At 33.7% G+C, this 23729-nt stretch overlaps 1 long non-coding RNA gene across 1 annotated transcript in view; it reads right to left on the reverse strand.

The window, feature by feature from the left end:
* LOC145243015 (uncharacterized) overlaps nt 1-16649 on the reverse strand; it is a 220825-nt gene extending 204176 nt beyond the window's left edge. Inside the window, exon 1 of the long non-coding RNA XR_013862845.1 lies at nt 16632-16649. This is a non-coding gene — a long non-coding RNA (uncharacterized LOC145243015). The remainder of the gene's footprint in view (nt 1-16631) is intronic.
* Between the last annotated feature and the right edge of the window lie 7080 nt (nt 16650-23729).

Below are 23729 nucleotides of genomic sequence, written 5' to 3' on the forward strand. Positions count from 1 at the left end.
CAAGTAGTGATATTTCCTATATTGCAAGTTTGTGTTTGTAATGAACTAGTCCAACCTTTTCATTCCTTTTTTTTTATCGCCTTCTACTGTTAAATAAACAGAGATCGGGATAGAGAGAAAGGGGAGAGGGATAGAGAAGCGACACAGATAGACGACATATAGAATGGAAGAAAAGAGGCTGGAACGTACAGTGAGAGTGAAAGTGATAGATATAAAAATAGACGCATCACTAACTTCTTTGCAAATTACAGCTAATTAGAACAATTTTTTTTCGAAAATAACTTAATTTCAAAACTGAGAAATATTTTAGCATATATTTTGTGATTAAAATATGAAGAATTAACACAACTTTAGTATATTAATAGTATTATATATATATATATATATATATATATATATATATATATATATATATATATATATATATATATGAGAGAGAGGAAACAATGAGACTGGAAAACGAAGTCATAAAAACTGTATATTAGAGAATATAGCACGGTTCATTTATTTAATAAAGGTATACAAGCATTTAGTTGGGGGCCAGAGGGGACTCTTTATACCAAGGTATTTCGAAGCCTAATGCTTCTCATCAGAAGAGTAAAGAAGATGTTAGGTATATATTTTATATTATCCCAATAAGTCTCTTATAGAATTGAATTTACTCTATTCTAACTCTAAGCTATATATATCATCCCAAAATAGCGAACATTTCTGTAAAAGTCTGAGGATGCTACAGACGGCAAAAAAAAAAAAAAAAAAAAAAAAAAACGGCCAAGTAGCTGAAAATATAATGTAACTTAACAGAAAGATACGGTAATAAAAAATAAAACGCATACCTGCTCTACAACGGTATTGAGCACTTTATTCAGTTTTTATTAATTACCATTTCCACTAATATATATATATATATATATATATATATATATATATATATATATATATATATATTAGCTACGTATATTGGAATTTACACTTGTATATTAATGAAACACGACTATCTCTTTGATAAATATATAAACTTCATTTTATTAACATCATTACTTTAAATAAATATGAGGAGCATTTCAAAAGTAATGCCTCCTTTTTTATTCCGCTTGAATGGATCAGAGAGGATAGCGAATTGCATTGTTATGAGTGAAAGTTTCATTTCTCTGTTGCAGATATTGACAGTATGAGACTAAGATAAACCTTGTCAGTGAGTTACATCATTGAATTCCTGGCAAAAGGGCATCGAGTATGGTGGTGACTATGTAGAAAAAAATTTGGAGCACAAAAGTTCGCTCGTTCTAATGATAATACTTTTGTTTTTGTAGCTCTTCAATGTTTTGAGTTTAAAAAAAATAGGAGGCTTTACTTTTGGTACTACCCACGTATTAAAAAAATTATAAAAGAGCGACTAAGACTGCACATATGTTCCCGAGATTGTTGTCTGGACAGGGGAGAGGGGCATGGATAACAAAATTGAACGTTTAAAAATGTATAATTAACATCTTTCTTTTACCCTTCCCTCTCTTTATACACACACACACATACATAGTTTTATTTTTTCAGCTTCTCCCACACTTTTCTCTCTCATTCAGAAACTCATTCAATATAATAAATCATTGCAAAAGTGGCATTGGACAGCTATATAAAATCTGGAAAACAAGACAGTACAGAAAGGAATTTGGAGACGGTTGACGTGTTGAACCCTGTAAACTGGAGAGTTATCTTGCATAACATCAAAAAATGTCTGAATCCCGAATAAAAGAGAAGTAACACGTTGTATGAATAAAAAAAAAAAAAAAAAAAAAAAAAGAACGAAGATATTTTTCTTACTCAATACACACTTTCTCTGCATTGATTTGGTCTTGGTAACCCCAAGAAAATGAATATTAAAGTATTTTCATTTTTTTTTTTTTACTATAACCTGCTCGGGGTCATACTGAATCAAATGATGTAAGATTTGTAAGTATATCTTTAGTTATTTCTGGGTTTTAGATGGAGACGCACGTCCTAATTGAGTTCAGTGTCGCTAATGATGCTGGTTTAAGCGCAGCTAAGATGGAGAAAGGAACTAAATACCAAGGTTTTACGTACGACATGAAAAGAAATTAGGATCTTAAGATCTCCATTCCAGTAATAGGAACTACCAGGCTCATGAAAACGAATGTAATATTGTGCGGGAACCAACACGTAATTTCTGTTACAAAGGAGACCAAGAATAGAAAAGAACTTCAACTTGCTTTTTTTTCCTTTTATTTTTTTGTAATAACGAGATTTTCTTATTGTTAGAGCTGTGAGGTCACCCACATGATCTCTCACGTTCTCCGCGCCTCCCACGTGATCTCGAACGTTATTTCGTTCCATGCTCCACATCTATAACACGATTGTTCTTTCTTTTATAATCTTTTGTCGGTACTTGTACAGTTTAATCAAGGCATTAAAAAAATGAAGATATCGAAAAAAGGTTATATTATACGTATCCGTTTTGGACTGAAGATCTCTGAAAAAAAATCATTTAATTTGATGGAATAGTTTTTTTTGTTTTTTGTTTTTTTTACAGCGGAAAACACGTTCATATGAGAGCGCATTGAAGTCAACCATTATGGAATTTGTTACTCTCTCCCCACCATTAATACTAGCTTTTCTCCCTAAAAATCTAACCTTTTGCTCGGTATAACAAATTGTGTTTTCGCTGTAAAAAAAAAAAATAAAAAATAAAAAAAATATTTGATGAAATTAAGTGAATGTTTCTTTTCGGAGAACTTCGTTCCATAACGGATACAGGCAATATAACCCTTTTTCGATATTTTCATGTTTTAAGGTCTTGATTAAACTGTACAAATACCCTTTTTTCTTTACCAGCAATGTCCTTTCTCATGCATTTGCGTTCGCACTATCTTATACAAATTTCAAAATCTACATAGCGAATATACATAGTGAACCAAGTGCACTAGAGATCCAAACAATTGTACTGAAAGGGGCCGTTAAAATCAATAAAAATATCTCTTGAAATAGCAAGTGAATTTATAGCATCTGGTAGGATGCCCATCAAAATAAATAAAAATAATAGAAGACATTTTTATATTGTAGAAAGATAACAGTGCATCAGCAGTGGCAGCAGCAGGGTGTTTTAATCATATTTTATATCAATGATACTATTGTACAAAGAGTTCAATTCTTTTTGTAAGAACGATATTTTACCAAAGAGTAAAAAAATATAACCTTTTATCTATTCTTTATATCTATTATTTCATTTTCTTTTATGCGACAAAAATATCTTTTTTCGTAAATATACCGAAAGGTCATATGAAATGATTTTCAAAAACTAAAACACTTGTCATCCTTATACCATATATAATTTATTTCAACATCAAATATTGAAACATATAAAGATATTTTCTAGTATTCATTTCAAAAGTGTTCGATTCAAAGTAGAGTTTTACAATTATATTAATAAAGAATTCCGTAGGTGAATACACAAATATAATGAACTAGCATTTCAGGCCGGCGTTGCCCGGGTGTTTGGATGTGTATGTTGAGCAAAAAAAAAAAAAAAGTGGTAGTAGGAAGGCAGGCTCGAACTCGTACCACCAAGGAGGAAAAGAACGGGGAAAAAACCTGGCTTCTTTGCGGTTACGAAACTGCCAAACCTGAAGTGACTTGTTTAAATCAAGGCTAAACAATCGAAAGGAGCGGATATCTTTGAAAAATATCGGCGAAAAAGCGACCCCCCTGTAGAAAAGTGCCTAATTGAAGGTGAAGATATTAATGTTTTTAGCCAATTTTTCGTTATTTGTCGTACGAAAGGTCGAACTTTAAAACCATACTGATCTTGGTAAAATCCGTCGCCTCTGTCGAAAGGCAAACATACGAACATGCATACATACATTTATATATTGGTAACTAAAAATTTTCGACTCAAACTGATGAAAAGGCTTACCCTATCTCTGTATACCCTTTATGTAAAATTTCAAATGTTTAGACTAGAAATTGTCAGTAATTTGGTAGAGACCGCAGAGGCCAATTTTTTAAAAACTTTGACCCCTATTATGACCCCTTAAAATTTATCGTTTTGGGCTCAAATCAAGTTATTAAGTTAGATCCATATCCAAGAAACCTATATCTAAAATTTCAAGTGTTTAGACCCAAAATTGTGGGAGGAGTTTGGTAGAGTTCTCAAAAGTCAAATCGTTGAATTTCACCCCTTAACAGCCAAATTTCTGGCAGAAAACTGATCAAAGATTTCCTCCAATCTCAGTACTCTATATATCAAATTTCGAGTCTGTAGACTAAAAATTGACAAAGTTATTGCGTAGGGAAATGTACAGACACAGACAAATACGTTCACTTTTATAGATATACTAGCATGGGTGCCCGGCGTTGCCCGGGTGTTTTGAGGTGTATGCTGAGACCCCCCCCCCCAAACAAAAAGGTCGATTTTTTTTTACTTTGACCCCTTAACATTTGTTTAGGGCTCTAATCAAGTTATTAAGTTAGATCCATGTCCAAGAAACCTATACCTAAAATTTCAATGTTTAGACCCAAAATTGTCGGAGGAGTTTGGTAGAGTTCTCAAAGGTCAAATCGTTGAACTTTGACCCCTTAACAGCCTAATTTCTGTCCGAAAACCGATCACATAGATTTCCCAAATCTCAGTACCCTGTATATCAAATTTCGAGTCTGTAGACTAAAAATTGACAGTTATTGCGTAGAGAAATATACACAGACAAACACACAGACAGACATACAGACACGTTCACTTTTCTAGATATATATATATATATAGATTTAACAAAAATATATACGTATACATAAATATTTATGGAAACAATTTTGTGTTTACTATAAACTTTTTTCGCAAATATTATGCAAGTATAAATCATGTAGAATATCTGCATGAATATAATTACAGGTAATAGTTAACTAAAGTGATTCTCCCATTAAAAACCCGAAGCAACTAATAGGGAATTAATTAAAATGAATGTTTACAAGAATATGCAAATTAGCTAGATCTTTTGCTAGTGAATGCAATTCCACAACCCATATATAACAAAGTTGTATTTTCTTTTTAAATAAATAGAAAAGAGGTTTTTCAATATGAATATCAATACACACAAAAGACCGAATTTATAGGAGTATAGATAGATATAGATATTATCACGTTATGAGACCAAATTTCATCAGCCAATGACACGATACTTTTTAATTTTTCTTCAGTTCGTATTTAACTCATCTATATCCATTTGCGGAGAATTTCGTTTGAGTTAAGTTGCCCATTTTCTTTCTTTTATGTACCTCTTAAAAAGACAAATGGTGTCAATCAAGCGTGAAATAAAATATGTATCTACCTTTTAATACCGTAGTACCTTAAACATACGTACTACGTGTGTCACGGTTTCCAGATTATAAATTATTTGATCGGGAGGTTCTTAATTGGAATACTTATTGAGATTAATATTATTCAATCATTTATTCTTTGCGGACTATTATCCTCATCTTTTAGTTATGATTTCACGACGTTTCGACAAACTAATCCTCTAGCCTTCGACAGGTAGTTACCGCAACAGGATAGAAACTCAAAATCTAACTGCATCCTCAGCAATTACTGCCTTCCATAGTTGCCGTCTCACCACATTTTAGCCAATTAAGCCTCTGGGCGGCTTTGATTAGGATTGAAACCACTATCTTCCCGTCGCAATACCTGACGAAGGTCAGAGGAATATAGTTGGCCGAAACGTCGTGAAACAGCAACTAAAAGATAAAGATGAGGATAATAGTTTGCAATAAATAAATGATCGAGCGATCCTATTTATTATAAAGGAATATAGACGGTGATAACATACTACGAACATTAAATTAGTATATAGATGCGCTAATTTAATGTTTGTAGTATATTATCACATTCTATCCTCCTTTTTAATAAATAGGATCTCCCGATCACCGAAGACGCAATTTAAAATTAACATTAAATCATTTTTATATTTAAAAAAAATGTCGATTTTGGGTCGTACATGAAACTAAAATATACCTTCTTGGTCTTCTGGCTAGAATCCAAGGGTAATATCTGTTCTGATAAAAGATTGTATAATGATATCGTGGGGTTTCTGTTCATTCCGGGCGTCCATACACTGAAAACATTTCACAGACGCCTATAAGGATATTGGAAATAAACCGTAATAACCAGATATATTCTGACATTATATTAACCAGATTACTTAGATAAATACTTTTGGTTTTAACAAAAGGTCTACAATAATATCACGGGGTCTCCACTCATATTGAACGTCCACAGAATGCCCAGCGACAATATATTAAATATGAAAGATGCCACTGTGAAATTTTCACAGGTCTCGCTAGTAAAATAGAATTAGTTTTAATGAGGAGATTGAAGATCGCATTTGTGTAGCAACTGAGAATACTCGGTGACTTGTAATTCACAACAACTTATAAATCAAATAAAGGCATTCACTTATCCAACGATGGCTGATCGGTTGATTTTAATCATTCATTTTTTGATCTGAAGGCCACACTTAATGCCTAGTCTGCATTAACATGTCCATCCAGCCTAGCGATACAGTATGCATCAATGCACCACAATCATGATCAACCGAAAACTTTTCACAGTCGTGTCTTTGTTGGGGTCATTCTCGACCACTTGAACTAGAAGATGTGAGCTTCATTAATGTGGATATCGCTCTACATTAAAAGGTTATATTGGCTAGTTGAATTAACTCTGGTTGCTTTCCATGCGATGCGTTAATTATAGTTTAGAGGTGGTCGAGTTTTTCTCAAAATTAGAAACATTAATCCAAGTGAATGCCTTGGATGGGATTGTATGCAAAGCATTTTCTTTGACAAATAATGCATTGTCATCTGTTTACACTAAGAAACAGTTTCTCTGAATGCTTAAGAGCTCGAAAAATAAATAAATAAATAAATAAATAAATACGCAGATGCAGTTTCGGTTTATCTTAAAAATTCAAGTTTCCAGTCTGAGAAAAATCCGATTTCTACATGATCCTGATTGAAGGACTGTCATTTTAAAGACGGGGAAATATGGAACTATGTTTGGTGTTAAAAGATTTTTTTTTTTTTTTTTTGGTATTCATGCAGAGAATGATCTGTGCTGAAATAACGTTATTATTTAAAAAGCCCTTCTTAATATGAAGGGAGGGTGTTTTGTACCTATTCTGTACTTTAACCTTACAATTGAATAAAAAAAGCATAAAATTCTTTAATTAAACGTGGAAATACGATTTAAAAAATAGCGCGGATCACTCTCTGCATTAGCACCTTTTTTTTAAATTTTTTTTTTTTTTACACAGGAAACACCACTTATCAAGGCCCGAAGGCCACTCGAGGGTAAGGGTTAATGGGTATACATTAGTCAATGTGATTATAGCGTAGTAAACATAAGCAGTGGGAATTTTGTAAATTGGATTACTTAGGGGGGTGATTCATCAAGAACTTGTTTACATTGGACTTGAAGACAATCAGATTGTAGTCAGCTGGAAAGTAGGCAATCGGAAGAGAGTTTCATGCGTGCAGTTCTGAGAAAGAAGCTTTGTTCATGGAATCTACATTTACGTTTAAGCACAGATAAAGAGGGTGGGAAATTGACAGTGGTTTTGGCTAGACGAGTGTTTTTTTTGTGAAAGTTTGGCGAGGATGGGGGCATAGATTGAAGCTCAGCTGAGCACTTACCATAAAAATAACGATAAAGCTGATTTAGGTATTTCCTACTTTAGTCACATAAATTATTTAGTAGAAAATACACCCACTCGTGCTGGATGATTTTCAACTCACGACAAAGACATTTGGGTGCTAGTGCAGAGAGTGATCCGCGCTATTTTTTTTAAATCGTATTTCCAAGTTTAATTAAAGTTTTTTTTTTTAATTTAATTGTAAGGTTGAAGTATAGAATAGATACAAAACACCCTCTCCTCCCCATGTTAAGAATGGTTTTTAAATAATAACGTTATTATTTACGTCCGGATCACTCTCTGCACTAGTACCGACATTTGCTCCTCGTATTATCAAGAGTTTCTTCTTTTCGCCACTAATAAAGATTAGACAACAATCCAAAACACACGCAAGTAACGTGGCATCTAAAACAAAACTGACTCTTAAGCAAAAAACAAAAAAACAAAACCTTTTTGCAAAGCCATTTTGGACTCCAAACAGGGCCTAAATTTGCATACTTGCGCTCGCCTAGTACTCAAATGGTTCTAGGTTCGGATACTGGTTTCCTTAGAGCGAGCACATGATAACCTGGCTGTTCATTCTGCTGTTTCTGAGCACTTGCTACAGATGTCGTCCAGCTACTAACAGTTGAAATTTGGGTGCTAATACACTTACTGATCCGCGCTATTTTTAAAATCGTATTTCCACGTTTAATTAAAGTTTTATGAAATAGTTTTTTTTATTCAATTGTATAGAATAGGTACAAAACACCCTCCCCTCCCCATGTTAAGAAGGACTTTTTAAATAATAACATTATTTCAGTACAGATCATTCTCTGCATGAGTACCGAAATTTGTATTTAAATATTTTAAAATATCGATTTGTGTGTGTGGAAAAGAAAAGTCACACTTCCAACTAATGGAATTAATTTGTGTTGTAGGATGGTTTTTAATTTGCAAAATTTCAAAGGGTTAAGCACGAGCCAACTGTAGATTTTGTTATATTGGTCAGGTAAAGTGGAGGAGTGTTTGTGTAGGAGAGATGTTTCTGAAGTGAAAAATCGGTACGAGTTAAAAACGGATATTAAAATTTGAAACTAAGCTTTATCATAAATAATTTAACGTCCTTCTTACGGATTGACATGCTTTGAACGGCTTTAAAAATTGACAAGCCAGGTCGTTATTTATTAAGTCTATTTCTATCTCTTCCTTTATTTTATTTGGCCTTCATCTGTAAACTAAACCTGCTAAACTGATCTACATCTACTAAACCAAAAACTTATTCTTTGAATGTAGCTATACTATGGAAGTCTCCTCTGCACACATCTCCATGCATTGTTCAGATTTAATATTTCTGATATCAGAACTAAGTCTGTCTTTAAAATTCGTATTGCACATCCATTGTATAATTTTCATATTTCTCACCATGCTACGCATGCCCTCAAGTCTCATTGGCCAAATTTTACTTCCATATATCATGACCCTTTGCACACATGTCTATTAGACACTCCTATAACAGTGGTTAGGGATGGAACTTAGTCCATCCATTTCTAAATGTTGAAAGCACACTAGCACTATCTCTCTCCCGTGTTCAACTATGTCATTAAAATAAAACTTCTGAACAACATCAATAGTCTCGCCATGCAAATAGTTTTACATTCGAGTTTACAATCCATTTTACATCTCTCAACCTAGTAATTTTATAACTTGTTCCTCTGAATTATCTTGCAAGCATCTTTATTTTAAATAAATTATTTTCATGTGAGATGTTCCACAAAGTGGCCAGCCAGCAAGCTCTTGGTCGAGAAAGTAAGGATATCCCGGATAAGACGAATAAAATATAAATAAAGTTAAACCCGCGAATATACAAATTACCCGTTAAATTAAATAACCCTCAAGGATATCATCAGGCCTCGGCCAAACAGACAGAAAATATCATTATCCCCCCATCTCATCAAGGATATACAATATTTATCAATAAATAGTTAACAATCAAATGTACAAAAAATAAAATGTTTTTATCTACAAATGAAACATCTGCATTATATACAGCAAAACACAGAATTAATTTCCAATTTGAATAATCTTAACATTAAACACCTGCCGGTAGATTCAACGTGTAATTAGTATGTTTGCATTTTGATTAAATGCATGTGCAGTTTTGTGCAGGCCAGCATATAAAGACTGCATATGTAAAAACGTGTATTAATAAAACAATTATGAAAATATGCACGTTTATGTGTGTATATGTTAATGTGTGTATACGTGCGAGCTAAATAAGTGAGAGTAAGAATATCTATAATTATACTCAAGTTGAGTTAATCAACGTCTCTACACCAAAACACACACACACACACATATATATATATATATATATATTGTTCATTTGTAGACAATTTACTTTATCGTATCACGACTCTTTAGTATGGCTAAAAATGAATGGGCGATTCCGAACTGATTGCTTTATAAATTTGGCTACCTAGAATTGTAACATGGTGCATATGAGCGCGTGCGAGAGTATCAGTAGCTGCAAAGGATGGCTGGCTTGTAAAAAGATTAATTGCAGCAGCAGCAGCCGATAAAGAGGTATATGCAAATTAGGAACTGTACGCGAGAAGAGACAGGAAAAGGGAGAGTGAAAGGCAGCACAGATACGGCAGAGAGAGAGAGAGAGAGAGAAAAAAGGCGATGTTGAAGAAAATCGATGTGTAAACGCAAAGGTGAGAAATGGACCGTCTCTGGCCGGCATGCAGTTGGAAAGAGAAACGCACTCCCAAGCTAAAATTAACATGTGGCAGCGAGAAACTTAAGTGGCGCCGAAAGTAACGATAATTAAAACCTTCTGTATAAAAAGAAAACACAAAAAAGAAAAAAGACCCGGATTTTTATTTCTTTCCAATTTTATTTTTATGAATTACTAAAGTAAACTCTAAAAGCTACGTTATAGAATCCTCTATTCTTTTTACAGATTGTTAATAAGATTTGTCTATCTTAAGCGTGTGTTACACTATCCTTTTAAAAAACGTTTGAAATCTTGCAACGAAAGGTCGACGTTGCTTACAAGTAGTCTTTCCTTGTAAAAGACATAGATAAGTAACGATGGTCGAAGTGTAGTTTGTCTGAAAGACAACATCAACCGTAGAGCGGCTACTCCTTTTATATATCCAAACTCTTCAACGAGATTCACGCGTGACTGGAATGTCTATTGAACTTGTAAGGAATAGGCACCCAGTTTCGTTGTCTAACGGACCACTGGCCGTGTTGGTCACAGTTGCCAGCATTCCCCTTTTCCCCACCGATCTACCCTCGGTGAGTCAAACAATTTAAAATTCTCACACCATGCTATGTTTTAGATAGTATTTCTAAGTTAAATTCTGTTTTTACAGTATCTTGTTTATTAAATAATTAGATGAAAGTACAGAATCGTTCACGAAGCCCTCCTCATATTACGAATGGGCTTCTAAATAATATTATTCCAGCACAGCCCCTACTCTGCGTAAGTACCGAGATATGTTCTACAAAGTGACCAAGTATACTCGACTGAAAACATTCCTTGGCAGAGGTAAAAAGACCAAGTAGTTGTTGATATCTATCGTGTATGGTTTCATTTTACTAAACTAATTAAGTTTTTTTTATGTATTTTGGGGAAGGAGAGGAATTTTCTTTTTAATAATTAATGCAAAATTAAAAGCAAGTCTTGATATGATTAATGGTTTTTGTATTTTTGTATATTATTAAACCATGTATTTGGAAGAATATTGCGTAGTTTGGGTCAAAACGCAAATTTGACATTGCTAAGATAATGTGCTTCAAACACAACAAACATTAGTGGTCATCCTTAAACATTTTGGTTAAAAGAAAAAAGTATTCATGAGTATATGTTGATATAATGTGAATAAACGAAATCAAAATAAGATATAGACCGGATTTGACCTGATGTCGTGTAATTTTACTTATTCACCATAATGTTACATTTCGAGTATGCTTACATGCATTTTGAGCATTGCACGCGTAATACTAAATGGATTTTAACTTCGGATGATTCTTCGTGTAATAATATTTAACAAAAAACAAAACCAATTTTAATACCTATACAGATTTTTTGTTACCTTCACGATTTCAGTTTCCACTTCACTTCCAGTTGTTTGTTTCTTTTTAATTAATTTTTTTATCCTATATTTTCTTTATTAAATTGTTAAGAGAAAGTACCGAATAGGTAAAGGAAGCCCCTCTCGCTATGTTTAGAAGAGTTTTTTTTTTTTCTAAATAACATTATTAATAATAATAATATTAATAATAATAAAACATGAGGCGGAGAAACCGGAAGTGACGTGATTGTAAAAATAACTTATTAAAGGGAATATCACTCCAGTAGTAATACTGTTTTACCTGTAACTATAGAGTAATATCGATATAGCGAACAGAAAGAATCTAATTTGAGATTTTGTCTTTATTTTTAATTAATATTTTGGAAAGTTGTCAAATGAAAAGAACTACAAAGTAATTTTTTTTCTATTAAAAAATAACGTCAAGACTAAAGGTGCTTATTTGTCGAAAACATGAAATTCGCATTTGCAAACCAAAAAACCCAAAGATTTTGTTCCTTAGAAGCGCTGGTGTGATTTGAATTAAATAAGATACGTATTATATACGTTTGAAACCAAAACAACGCGTTGTTACAAAATAGATATTTATTTTGTTTGAATTTATATTCATTAATTTATTATTTATATATAAATATATTTCGAAGCATGTCTTTTTTTTTTTTTGCCATGTTGTTGTTGGAGCAGATATTAGCCGTTTGTTGTTTCTACGGTAGTTTTTTTTTAAGTTTCGGCAAAAAAAAAAAAAAAAAAAAAACACGCTGAAGATGAAGGTTTCCTTCAAAATATATTTATGAACTTTAACAAATTTCAAACAAAATAACTATTTATTTATGTAAGAAATTATGTAAGCGTCTGCCTCTCTGGGCGTCTGCTGTGACATCTTCTAATTCTTAGGCATGCGTGATTCACGTGTGAACGTAATTTCACGTTATGCCCCCCCCTACTTCGTATTTAAAGCGGCAGAATACCCCATAGGGAGAGTGTTTTGCTTTTTTTAGGCATTGGCATTCGGGCAAGGGGAGAGGTTGGACGCACATTAGTGCTTTCAGACCTTAGAGGTCGCAATAGGACAACCTGTTGCAACTTTCTGTGTTTCAAGCCCAGCACAAGGAAAATTCGCCACAGTAACAATGCGTTGTTTTGGCTTCAAACGTATATAATACGTATCTTATTTAAAACAAAGAAAAATATTTAATATACTTACATATCAGATAAAAATAAGTATCATCACTAAAAATTAGAGGAAAGTATAAAGTAGAATTTTAATTAAATGTAAAATTCAGTTTTCTCATGCTTTTCTGGATCTATTGACCAGAGCGAATTAAATAACAGGGTAAATAAATCAGTGTCATTTCGCCTCCGTGTTAATGGCTTTCGAAATACAGTTATTACTTAGAAATCCATTCTTAATATGGAGAAAAGGGAGCGTTCACGTTATCTGGGAGTATGATCACTTAGAAGACTTACCTTATCAGGCAGATGGTGCATTATACAAAATACAATTTATTTTTACTTTTAATTAAAATTTTACTTGCTACCTTTTTTTTCACCCGAGTTATAAGTATATCAAAGAGTTTTGGTTAAGTACAAAAATTCAGTACTCAAAGTTAAGACGCCGGAAGTGGACTGTTTATCCTAAATATGGAACGAATGTCCCAAAGCATGAAACGAAATAAGAAACCATAGGAAACAATAAAAATAAACTTTTTTTTTTTTTTTTTTTTTTTTTACATGTCTATAAATATTTTCGGTGAAAATGCACTGGGGGACCACCCAAAAACTTACGGGGAGGTTGAAAATCAGAAAATGCCTTTCGTAATAGACATCCCCAACCTCCCCATGTTAAGAATGGCTTTCGGAATAGACACTTTGTAGGTTGAACAACCAGCACACACTGACAGTCTTCGGGTGATCCCACAGTGCCCTTTCACCATATATATACATTTTTTTTTTTTAATATTTAAGGGTTTGTATTACTGTACACAGATTCGAAAAAGTTGTCAAAAAACAAATATATAACAAATAAATGTTATCAAAGGCAAGATAAGTTACTTTTCTACCTAACTGGATATATTTTTTGTGTTTTTATTCAATGTAACATTTATTCAGCTCGAAAAACATAGTGTTTACCGATGTATTCGAAAATTCAAGATGGCGTCTTATTCTCTCTTTAACACGGTAAGTGTGGGAAAAGATGTTATAAATAAAAAACCGGATAAAATACTGTTAAAAATCCGCTCAATATATGTTACCGTGACATAGGTTGACATATATTCGGCGGGTTTTTAATAGTATTTTGTATAGTTTTATTTATAACACCTTTTTCCATACTTACGGTGTTAAAGAGGGTGTGAGACGCCATCTTGAATTTTCGAATACATCGGTAAACACTGTTTTTCGAGCTGAATAAGCATGTTACATTGAATAAAAACACAAAAAATATCCAGTTAGGTAGAAAAGTAACTTATCTTGCCTTTGATAACATTTATTTGTTATATATTTGTTTTTTGACAACTTTTTCGAATCTATGTGTACAGTAATACAAACCCTAACTTTTATGTACAAAGTTTTACTCGGGTTTGGTGCAATAGATAATATCAGCACAATTACCGGTGCTTGTGCAGTTTACGATTTTTTTGCTATTTTTTGATAGGATTTCCAAGTTAAATTCAATTTTTACAGTTGTTTAAATTTAATTACGTGAACATACAGAATAGTTAAAAAGCCCTTTCACCCATGTTAATACTTTTCTAAATAACATTATTTCAGCATGATCTGTAAACTGCAAAGCTACCCAATTAAATTGCAGTTATATAACAAACCAAAGGAAAAAGAAAAGTTAATAGATAAAAAACAAAAGTATGACCAATATGTCATGGCATAACATCTTCCCTTTTAGAATTTCGGGTATTTTTGGAGAATCATTCCCGTTTCTAAATCTGTCTCCAAACCGTTTTTTTTTCTTTTCTTATGTAACCCTAACTGAAAGAAAAAAAGGTCGTTTGGAAACGGAAGTGAATCTATAAAAATACTGAATTCCAATAATAATAAATACAGTTAAGTGCTAACACACAGCAATAAATCTTAAGTGGCAAGAAATATGTGGTCCATTGTACGGTATAATTAAGGTAAAAAGGGGTGCGTGTGCACTTATTGAACCGCGCTATTTTTAAATAGTATTTTCAAGTTAAATTAAAGTTTTACGGTATCTTTCTTTATTAACTTGTTAGGTGAAAGTACAGAATAGTTACAAAACACCTTCCTCTCTCCATGTTTAGAATATATTGGGAAAAAGATCGCTCTACATAAAAGAACTGGTTGATATCACTTACCGGCACCCTCGGAAGAGTTGGAACCAAGAAGAAATATTTGTGAGAGTGCAGAGCAGACTCTTTAGGTTGATAGTTGTTACGTTCGCTTCGTTTGATTGGCCGAACTGATTATAAAAGGTCTGATTGTGGAGACGGTTTTTTTTTTGGGGGGGGGGGAGGATTAGTCCAGCAGTGTGTGACAAGACTTGTGACTATATTAACTTTATCCGATCGAGGAGGTGTTTATTTCGGTGCTAATGCAGAGAGTGATCCGCGTATTTTTAAAATCGTATTTCCACGTTTAATTAAAGTTTTTTTTTTTTTTTTTTTTTTTTTTTTATTCAATTATAAGGTTAAAGTACAGAATAGGTACAAAACACTCTCCCCCTCCCCATGTTAAGAATGGCTTTTTAAATAACGTTATTATTTCAGCACGGATCATTCTCTGCATGAGTACTTTTATTTCTTACCTACGCCATAAGCCGTAAAAACCATTGTTGCAAACTTTTGTTAAATAACCTTTTAGCGGAAAATACCCACACTAAATAATAACGTTATTTCGACGCAGTTCAATAAGTGCACCAGTTCCCAAAAAAGTGAGTAACAAACAACGGTACTTATGCACTTATGTTACCGTGATGAAATTACATTCAGCAAAACTATTCTTAACATGGGAAGGGTGTTTTGTAACTATTCTGTACCTTCACCTAACAATTTAATAAAGACATCGTGAAACTTCAATTTAATATGAAAATGTAGGCAATAAGTACCAACCTGCCACGGCGGCTGGTATGGTCGGAGGAAACAGTGGCCTGCTTTAGTACGCCTTATATTAAATTTTTTTTTGGCATACATGAATGACGAGTTCACGTGCTTACCATTTTTTTTTTTTTTTTTTTTAAGCGGCTGTACACCACATAGGTGTTGCTCAACTATTTTGACAGGTTTAACGCATATCAGTCTACTACCAGACCGCGGAGATAGATCTAAGTCGCAACAAGGCAACAGGTTGCAACGTATGGCGATTTCCCTGGTGATGTGGTAGTTTCGGCAGTTGAGTTACAGCACCAAGAGTGGTTGGACGCACATTAGTGCTTCCATACCTTAGAGGTCGCAACAAGGTAATCTGCTCTCCATTTCAAGCTACTACAATTTAAAAAATAGTACGGTGACATAAGTGCAATGAGCACACTAAGAACTATTGCCAAACACAAGCAATTTTACTTTTCTACTTATCTCTATAATTTCAATGTACGTTTACTCATTGTGAGATTTATTATCTATGCATTTGTCATACTTAGACAAGCTCTTGTGTTTGTAACATGGATAAAAAAAAATCAGGGATCCGAATTTTAGACTTAAAAGATGATCAATAGGGCATTTCTACAGAATTTGAACTAACCTTTTAGTCACTATGTCCAAAAGGACCAAATGAAGACCCGCCATTAAAAAGTTGATTTTTAAAAGGTATTCCTATGTAACAAGAAAAAAAATGGCGGCCACTTTAAAGATACTAGATTGTCAGAAAAAAAGTTGGGGGTACTCACTTTCCTGCAGCTTCTGACGAATGTTTGAGACTAATAAGCGAGTACATTGCTAGGGATCATTTTTATTGTAATCGATGTCACGTGACTCGTCTGCCATAAAAGAGGCCCGTTGCGCATGTCTTTTTCTTTCTCCCCACCCTTTATTCTTCTTCTTCGCAGATTAGCTCGCGTTTTGGCTCAAGCCATTTATTTTGTCTACATTGACTATTAAGATCCTTTCAGGTCTATAATTATTTTCCTGTGATTATTAGCTGACCTTGGTACAGTAATTTACTATACAATGTCGCAACATCGGCAATCTGTTGCAAGAACATTAAGGTAAGGTATTTCTCTCTCTCTTTTTTTTTTTTTTTCCTCCTCTCCGACAGTTGCCGTTGTTTGGTGAAACTATTTCCTTTTTTCCCCTCGCTAGGGTCAGCCCCCCCCTCTCGTGCCGATACTTCCTATTGGAAGTCGGCATAAGATAAAACATGAGAAATATGAAATTCTTAATATCATAAAACTTATTGCCGGCAATAAATTTAACTGTGACATTCGTTCACACCGTATTGTCGAAAATTTAATTCCGACTTGAGAATGGACTGGATGCTCCGAGATGAGGCCGGCATGAAGAATTGCGAAATGATTGTTATTTCGCGACCCCAACTCGGGAGTCGATTTACATCTAGATGATGACGTCGACTCTGGGGAGTTGCTGAACAAGCTCATAAATGAACCAATGACCTCCGCCCCGCATCCTGTAGAGGCCCCCGTCCGCAACGTACCTTATTCTCACGTCCAGACTCGGTATGATGCCTGTACGTCGGCAAGCAACTGGTAACAAATGAAATGCTCACAGAGGTACTGCTAGCACCCCACCGCGTCACATAAGATGAATGGGCGCAATGTACAAAGCAATAAGGCAGACAGGGAACACTGCAGAACACGGATGATGTCGGCATCAACTTTTTAAAGGCAAGTCTTCATTTGGTTCTCTATACCACAATGATCAAACGGCAAATGTGTATTTCAGCGGCGTAAATTATTTAACAGACAAAAATTTATGAAAATTATTTATTTTTATATAAAACACATGAGACCCTAAGGCTGAAATAAAACCTGAAAAGAATTAATTTTTATTTTTACAGCATTTTTTATTAAACTTAATGTACAACAATCGAGACCGTCATCTTGTTTTGAAAATTTGGCCTTTCTAAGGCTTATCAGATTGCCCTTTTTGATGTCACATTTGTTCTTTTTTACGTTCTTGCGTGGAACCATGGTCCGCTGAAATACACATTTACCAATCAAACTTTTAATCTTACACTAACCATAACATAAGTTTTAGGTTTAGTTCGACAAAAGTGGGTTTGATTCAGTTCAAACTCTGTAGAGGCAATAAAAAGGCTTACCGTAACCACCATTGTCCTTAGGCTTATGATTCCACTAAGCCCCTAAATATATATATATATATATATATATATTTACTATTTTTTTTTAAATGACCAATTCCTCCAGAGTTGCTAACCATGTTTAAAAACCATGCGAGCTTGGCTAAGTAAAAAATAATAATAAAAAATGCATATATAATAAATTTTACAATACAAAAACACACATGCAATTTATGCAGTTAAGTAAAAAAAAAAAGTTTATTTTCTTATATTTGGTTATAGTTATTTGTTTATATATATATATATATATATATATATATATATATATAATTTTAATAGACAATACGTGTCTATTGTGATCTAAACTCGATCATCTTTAGAGAGAAATTTACTACTCTTCTGGGTACATGTACAGTTTAATCAAGACATTTAAAAAATGAAAATATCGAAAAAAGGTTATATTTTACGTATCCGTTCTGAACAGAAGATCTCCGAAAAAAAAAGTTCACTTAATTTGATCGAGTATTTTTTTTAATTTTTTTTTTTTTTTTTTTTTACAGCGGAAAAACACGTTTTTATGAGAGTGCATTGAAAGCAGACATCTTGAATTTTTTAAAAAATTGTTTGAATTTTATAAACACCACGAAGAGATAACTCCATGTAAAGCGCCGGCACTCCCTCCCCCATCTTTAATACTACCTTTTCTTCCTAAAAATCGAACCTTTTACTCGATATCATAACAAATTTTTTTTTGCTGTAAAAAGAAAAGTACTTGATGAATTTTTTTTTTTTTTTTTTTTTTTTTTTTTTCGGAGAATTCATTCCATAACGGATACGTACAATTTAATTTTTCAAAATTTTCATTTTTTTAATGTCTTGATTAAACTGCAAGTACCTTTTCATGGAGCTAGTGCAGAGAGTGATCCGCGCTATTTTTTAAATCGTATTTCCAAGTTTAATTAAAGTTTTGTTTTTTTATTCGATTGTAAGGTTGAAGTATATATAGGTACAAAACACCCTCCACTCCCCATGTTAAGAATGATTTTTAAATAATAACGTTATTATTTACGTCTGGATCACTCTCTGCACTAGTACCCTTTTCATTTTTTAATGTCTTGATTAAACTGTATAAGTACCCACTTTTTACCTACGCCATAACTCGCAACAACCATTGTTGCAAAGTTTTAAAATTCTTTTGTGAAAATTCCCCACATATTAGTATTTTGTTTAGTTTCTGACGTTTGGACCACTGTTGAGACTCCAAAGACTGCATGTTTTTCGTCGGTTTAACTTATCAACTCAGTACTATTTATTTTTCGAACCGAACTATGGCGAATTCCCTTATGATGTGGCTTGAAACCGGGAGAAACTTGCAATATGTTGCCCTGTTGCGACCTCTAAGGCCTGGAAGCACAGATGTGCGTCCAACCATTCCCACTGCCTGAATGCCGATCTCGAAAAGTACCAACGCTATGCGGTATGCAGCTGCTTGAAATATTAAGTAGGGGGGGACATAACGCGAAATCACGTTCACGCGTGAACCACGCGTGACCAAGAATCAATAGAATGCATCTCAAACAAGACCATTGTTTAAGATTATAACTCCGACACTAAGAGAGGCTGACGCAGACAATTATTTCTTACAGAACAAAAGTTTTAAAATACGTTGAAACACAAAACTTATCCAGGTAAGTAGAACAGTAACATCTTGCCTCTGGTAATATTTATTTGAATATGTATTTGAATTCTTTACCTTTTTTTTTTTTTTTTTTTTTTTCATTTGATGGCTTCTCTGTTAAATATCTATTAAATTGAAAACAAAAATAAACTTATTTTGAAAATCTCATCTTAAAAACAAATAGCACGGCCTGTAAACTGTATAGGCACCAAAATATTAAATATCTTGAGGAGCTATAAATACTAGCTATCTTTCAAACTTGTTAAACTGGATTTTGGAAGTCCGAGGCTACAAGTCAGTTAAACTATATATATATATATATATATATATATATATATATAATTGCCGTCAATACTGTTAATCCTCCTTAATAAGTTTTTGCAATGTATAATAGTTAACCCCAGTCAAGTAAGTTCTTCTCGTGTGAAATATCCATATCTGTGGCTTAACCATTTTTAATATGGCTGCTAGCATTTTATGCCACCACCTAGTGGTTCCAAATCGCAACCAAGGGCAAAAACCATAACATTTACAAATTAGATGTCAAATCTATATACCTATGATGTTGAGATTTTCTTGCTCTGACATTAATATCAAAATATCTCTATTTAAAAATTATTAAAATGAATTTGCGATATGCGAGAGACTACATGAAAATGAACTAATTTCCATATTCCTTTAAACAAATTAATTACTTATTCATTTGTTATGGTTTCTTATTAGATGATTAGGTGAAAGTGCACTGGGGGACCACCCGAAGACGATCAATGCACGGTTGCCGCACTCGTTGTTCAATCTGCAAAGGGTGTTTATTCCGAAAGCCGTTCTTAACATGGGGAGGTTGGGGGTGTTTATTCCGAAAGGCATTTTCTCATTTTGAACCTCCTCGTAATCAACTTTTTAAAGGTAAATCTTCGGGTGGTCCCCCAGTGCACTTTCACCGATGATTGGTTCTATTCATTATTAGGCTAAATTCTATTTAGGCATAGTTTCTAGATTCTGCATAATTGAAGATTAAAATAGTCTAGCATATGGATTGGATCCTTGCCAATGAAGCCAGAGATGGTTTCTTTTGCCGGGTTCGGATCTATCCGCCTGTGTTAATCGACACTTTGCACTGATGATTCCCGAACGGATGAAACACTAATAGTGTCTATAAGTATTTAATTATTATAGTAATATATATATATATATATATATATATAAGTAACCTTGTGTATGAAAAGTCTCTACCAAACTCCTCTCTGAATATTTGGTCTATAGAGTTAAACTTTGACATATAGGGTATTTAGATCTGTAGCACATTTTTGAGTTGGTTTTTAGCCGGCCAAAATGGCAGATAAGAAGTCAAAATTGCAAACAAAACAGTTGACCTTGTCAGCATAAGTCGAATAAATCATTATGATTGCTGTTTCTTTTGCACATGCTCCAAATTAAACATTCGGCGCTAATGCACTTACTGATCCGCGCTATTTTTTAAAATCGTATTTCCAAGTTTAATTAAAGTTTTTTTTATTCAACTGTAAGGTTAAAGTATAGAATAGGTACAAAACACCCTCCCATCATGTTAAGAATGGCTTTTTAAATAATAACGTCATTATTTCAGCACGGATCAATAAGTGCACTAGTACCAAACATTCATAGCTCAAAGTCGCTTAGTTTTAACTTTTCGTATTCATCTGTACATATATTTATATGCGGCAGAATCATATTGAAACACTGGTTTCCATTTGATCACCGAAGTTAAGCAACGTTAAACCTTGTCAGTACTAAATGGGTGACTATCTGGGACTTCCAGTTGCTGTATGTGCTCTCCACTTATCTCGGCATTGCGTCCAATCGTCTTGAACTTCTCCTTGCCACTGACTCAAACAGTGCCGATTCAGGAGAGATGTGGTTGGAGATTGCAAAACCCTTGCCTCACAATTACACGAGCAAGACTGAACGGAGGCAACGCATTCATCTATTCATAGCTCAAAAGGTAATGATTAAGCTTAGTGTTACGTTTTGGTTTCGATTCCAGGAGATTGTACCCAAGTCTTATTTTTTTAAAATCATTAATATATATTGGATACTTATTAATAGAGAATTGGGTTTCAATAATGAATAGGAAATCTGCATGAATTAAAATAAAATATTCATGCAGTTTCCATAAGAAATAAAAGAAAACATTTTTTGATAAATAATTTCCTAGTAAAAAATATGAAGTTCATTGTTATATTTTTATACAAGAGCTTCTGTACTAAATTTATTAGCAAGTCAAAGCAAAATAAAATAGAAATAACAAATATTATTTACATTCGTAGAATATTAAGCACTTGCCCTTGAAGGTCGGATTTGATATCAAGGAGAGAAGTGGATCTTGGGTCTACTCATGGCAGCCTTGTAACTTTCGCTTCCCTTATTTTGTCCTTTAGTTCTCGCATTCCATGCTCGATGTTTAGGTGCTAATGCAGAGAGTGATCCGCACTATTTTTAGTTGCATGCAAGCGACTCTATAAGTTGGTCTGTCGGTCTGTCCGTAACACTTTTGTGCTTGGCCTTTTTGGTTAAAATCAAAGGTTTGTTAATAGATGCTGCTATTAGCTTTTTAAGCCTTTCTAGGCCTTTTCGCCAAGATCAAAGTCTAGTATCTGTTTTTACTGCATGCTGTACTTATGTTTGTAACTTTGTGATATAACGTGGGGGATCACTTTTCTGTATTAATTTAATGTAAAATGATCACCCACTTTACAACCAGTCAGTCTCAAAGCCATTCAAGTCCTTCTCCAGATCATTCAAGTTGTTTTTGAAGGATTCCACTTATTTTTTTAAGCATTCAAGTCATTCTTAAGGTTATTCAATTCATCCTTAAGTTCATTAAAGTCATTCTAAGTCATTTACTTTTTATTTATTTAAGTCATTTCAGCCCATTTTTCGGTCATTTTAGTTTATCTTTAAGAATTTCATGTCAATCCTACATTCACGCATTCATTCATTACACGAGAGCACGCGACTAATGGCTATCGGCCTTGTTTAAATCGTATTTCCACATTTAATTAAAGTTTTATGATGTTTTTTTATTCAATTGTAAGCTAAAGTACAGAATAGGTACAAAACACCCTCCCCATGTTAAGAATGGCTTTTAAAATAACGTTATTTCAGCACAGATCACTTTCTGCATGAGTACCGATGTTTATAGAAAAAAAGGGAAGAATCGCTATATTCTGGGTCAGAATCTATCAATCTAATACTTATCATTAGCTAGTTTTTTGAGCTTGAAGTAGAATTTTTTTTTTTTTTTAGCTCCTTACATCAACTGGCTTTGTCTGGAGCAATTTCAATATTTTTTTTTGTTGTATAAATGTATATATGCCGTTAGCTGCTATTGAATACTCGAGCATAACAATTCTCTTTCCATTCATCACATATTATAACATGCCTTCTCTTGCATGCAATTTTATCCTCTTCTCTCTCTCTGTATGAATGTATCTCTGTTCTGAGCTGTTATTAAACCGTCGACTTTTTCAACTTTCACCCCAAACAAGGCACAGTGCAACTTTGAAGTAGGGGGCTACTATCGGGGGACATGAGTTGCAGGGACATTTTGAAAGGAGATGAGCAGAAAGATATCTGTTCACATTGCACTTGAACTTCTGCATGTCAGTACAGAAGCAGAATCACGGAAGAGTTCCAAAGTCTAACAGTTCTGGGGAATAAATTATTGGAGTAGAAGGCTTTCTTACACCTAGGTATCTCTGAGTAGGGGGTGGGATTTAGCTGCTTGTTGGGTTTCACGGAGGTATTTTATGTCGAGGGGGCACAAGTGCTTGCAGTTCATCAGAGCATTCAACATTAAAATACTTGTACAACAAGCAGAAGGATGAAACATTTCGTAGATGGGACAGAGGCTGAAGCTTAGATGACAGTTCAGGACCTATCAAGTTGGCAAGTCTATTTTTAATCCTATCCAGGAGAGAGACGAGCAGCAGATGCACCAGCCCAAATGTGACAACAATACCCCATACATGGGCGAATGGTGGCCTTATAGATGTACAGGATACTTTCAGG

Source organism: Euprymna scolopes, chromosome 21 (genome assembly GCF_053919585.1).
Source record: "Euprymna scolopes isolate OS-2025 chromosome 21, ASM5391958v1, whole genome shotgun sequence".
NCBI lineage: Eukaryota > Metazoa > Mollusca > Cephalopoda > Sepiida > Sepiolidae > Euprymna > Euprymna scolopes.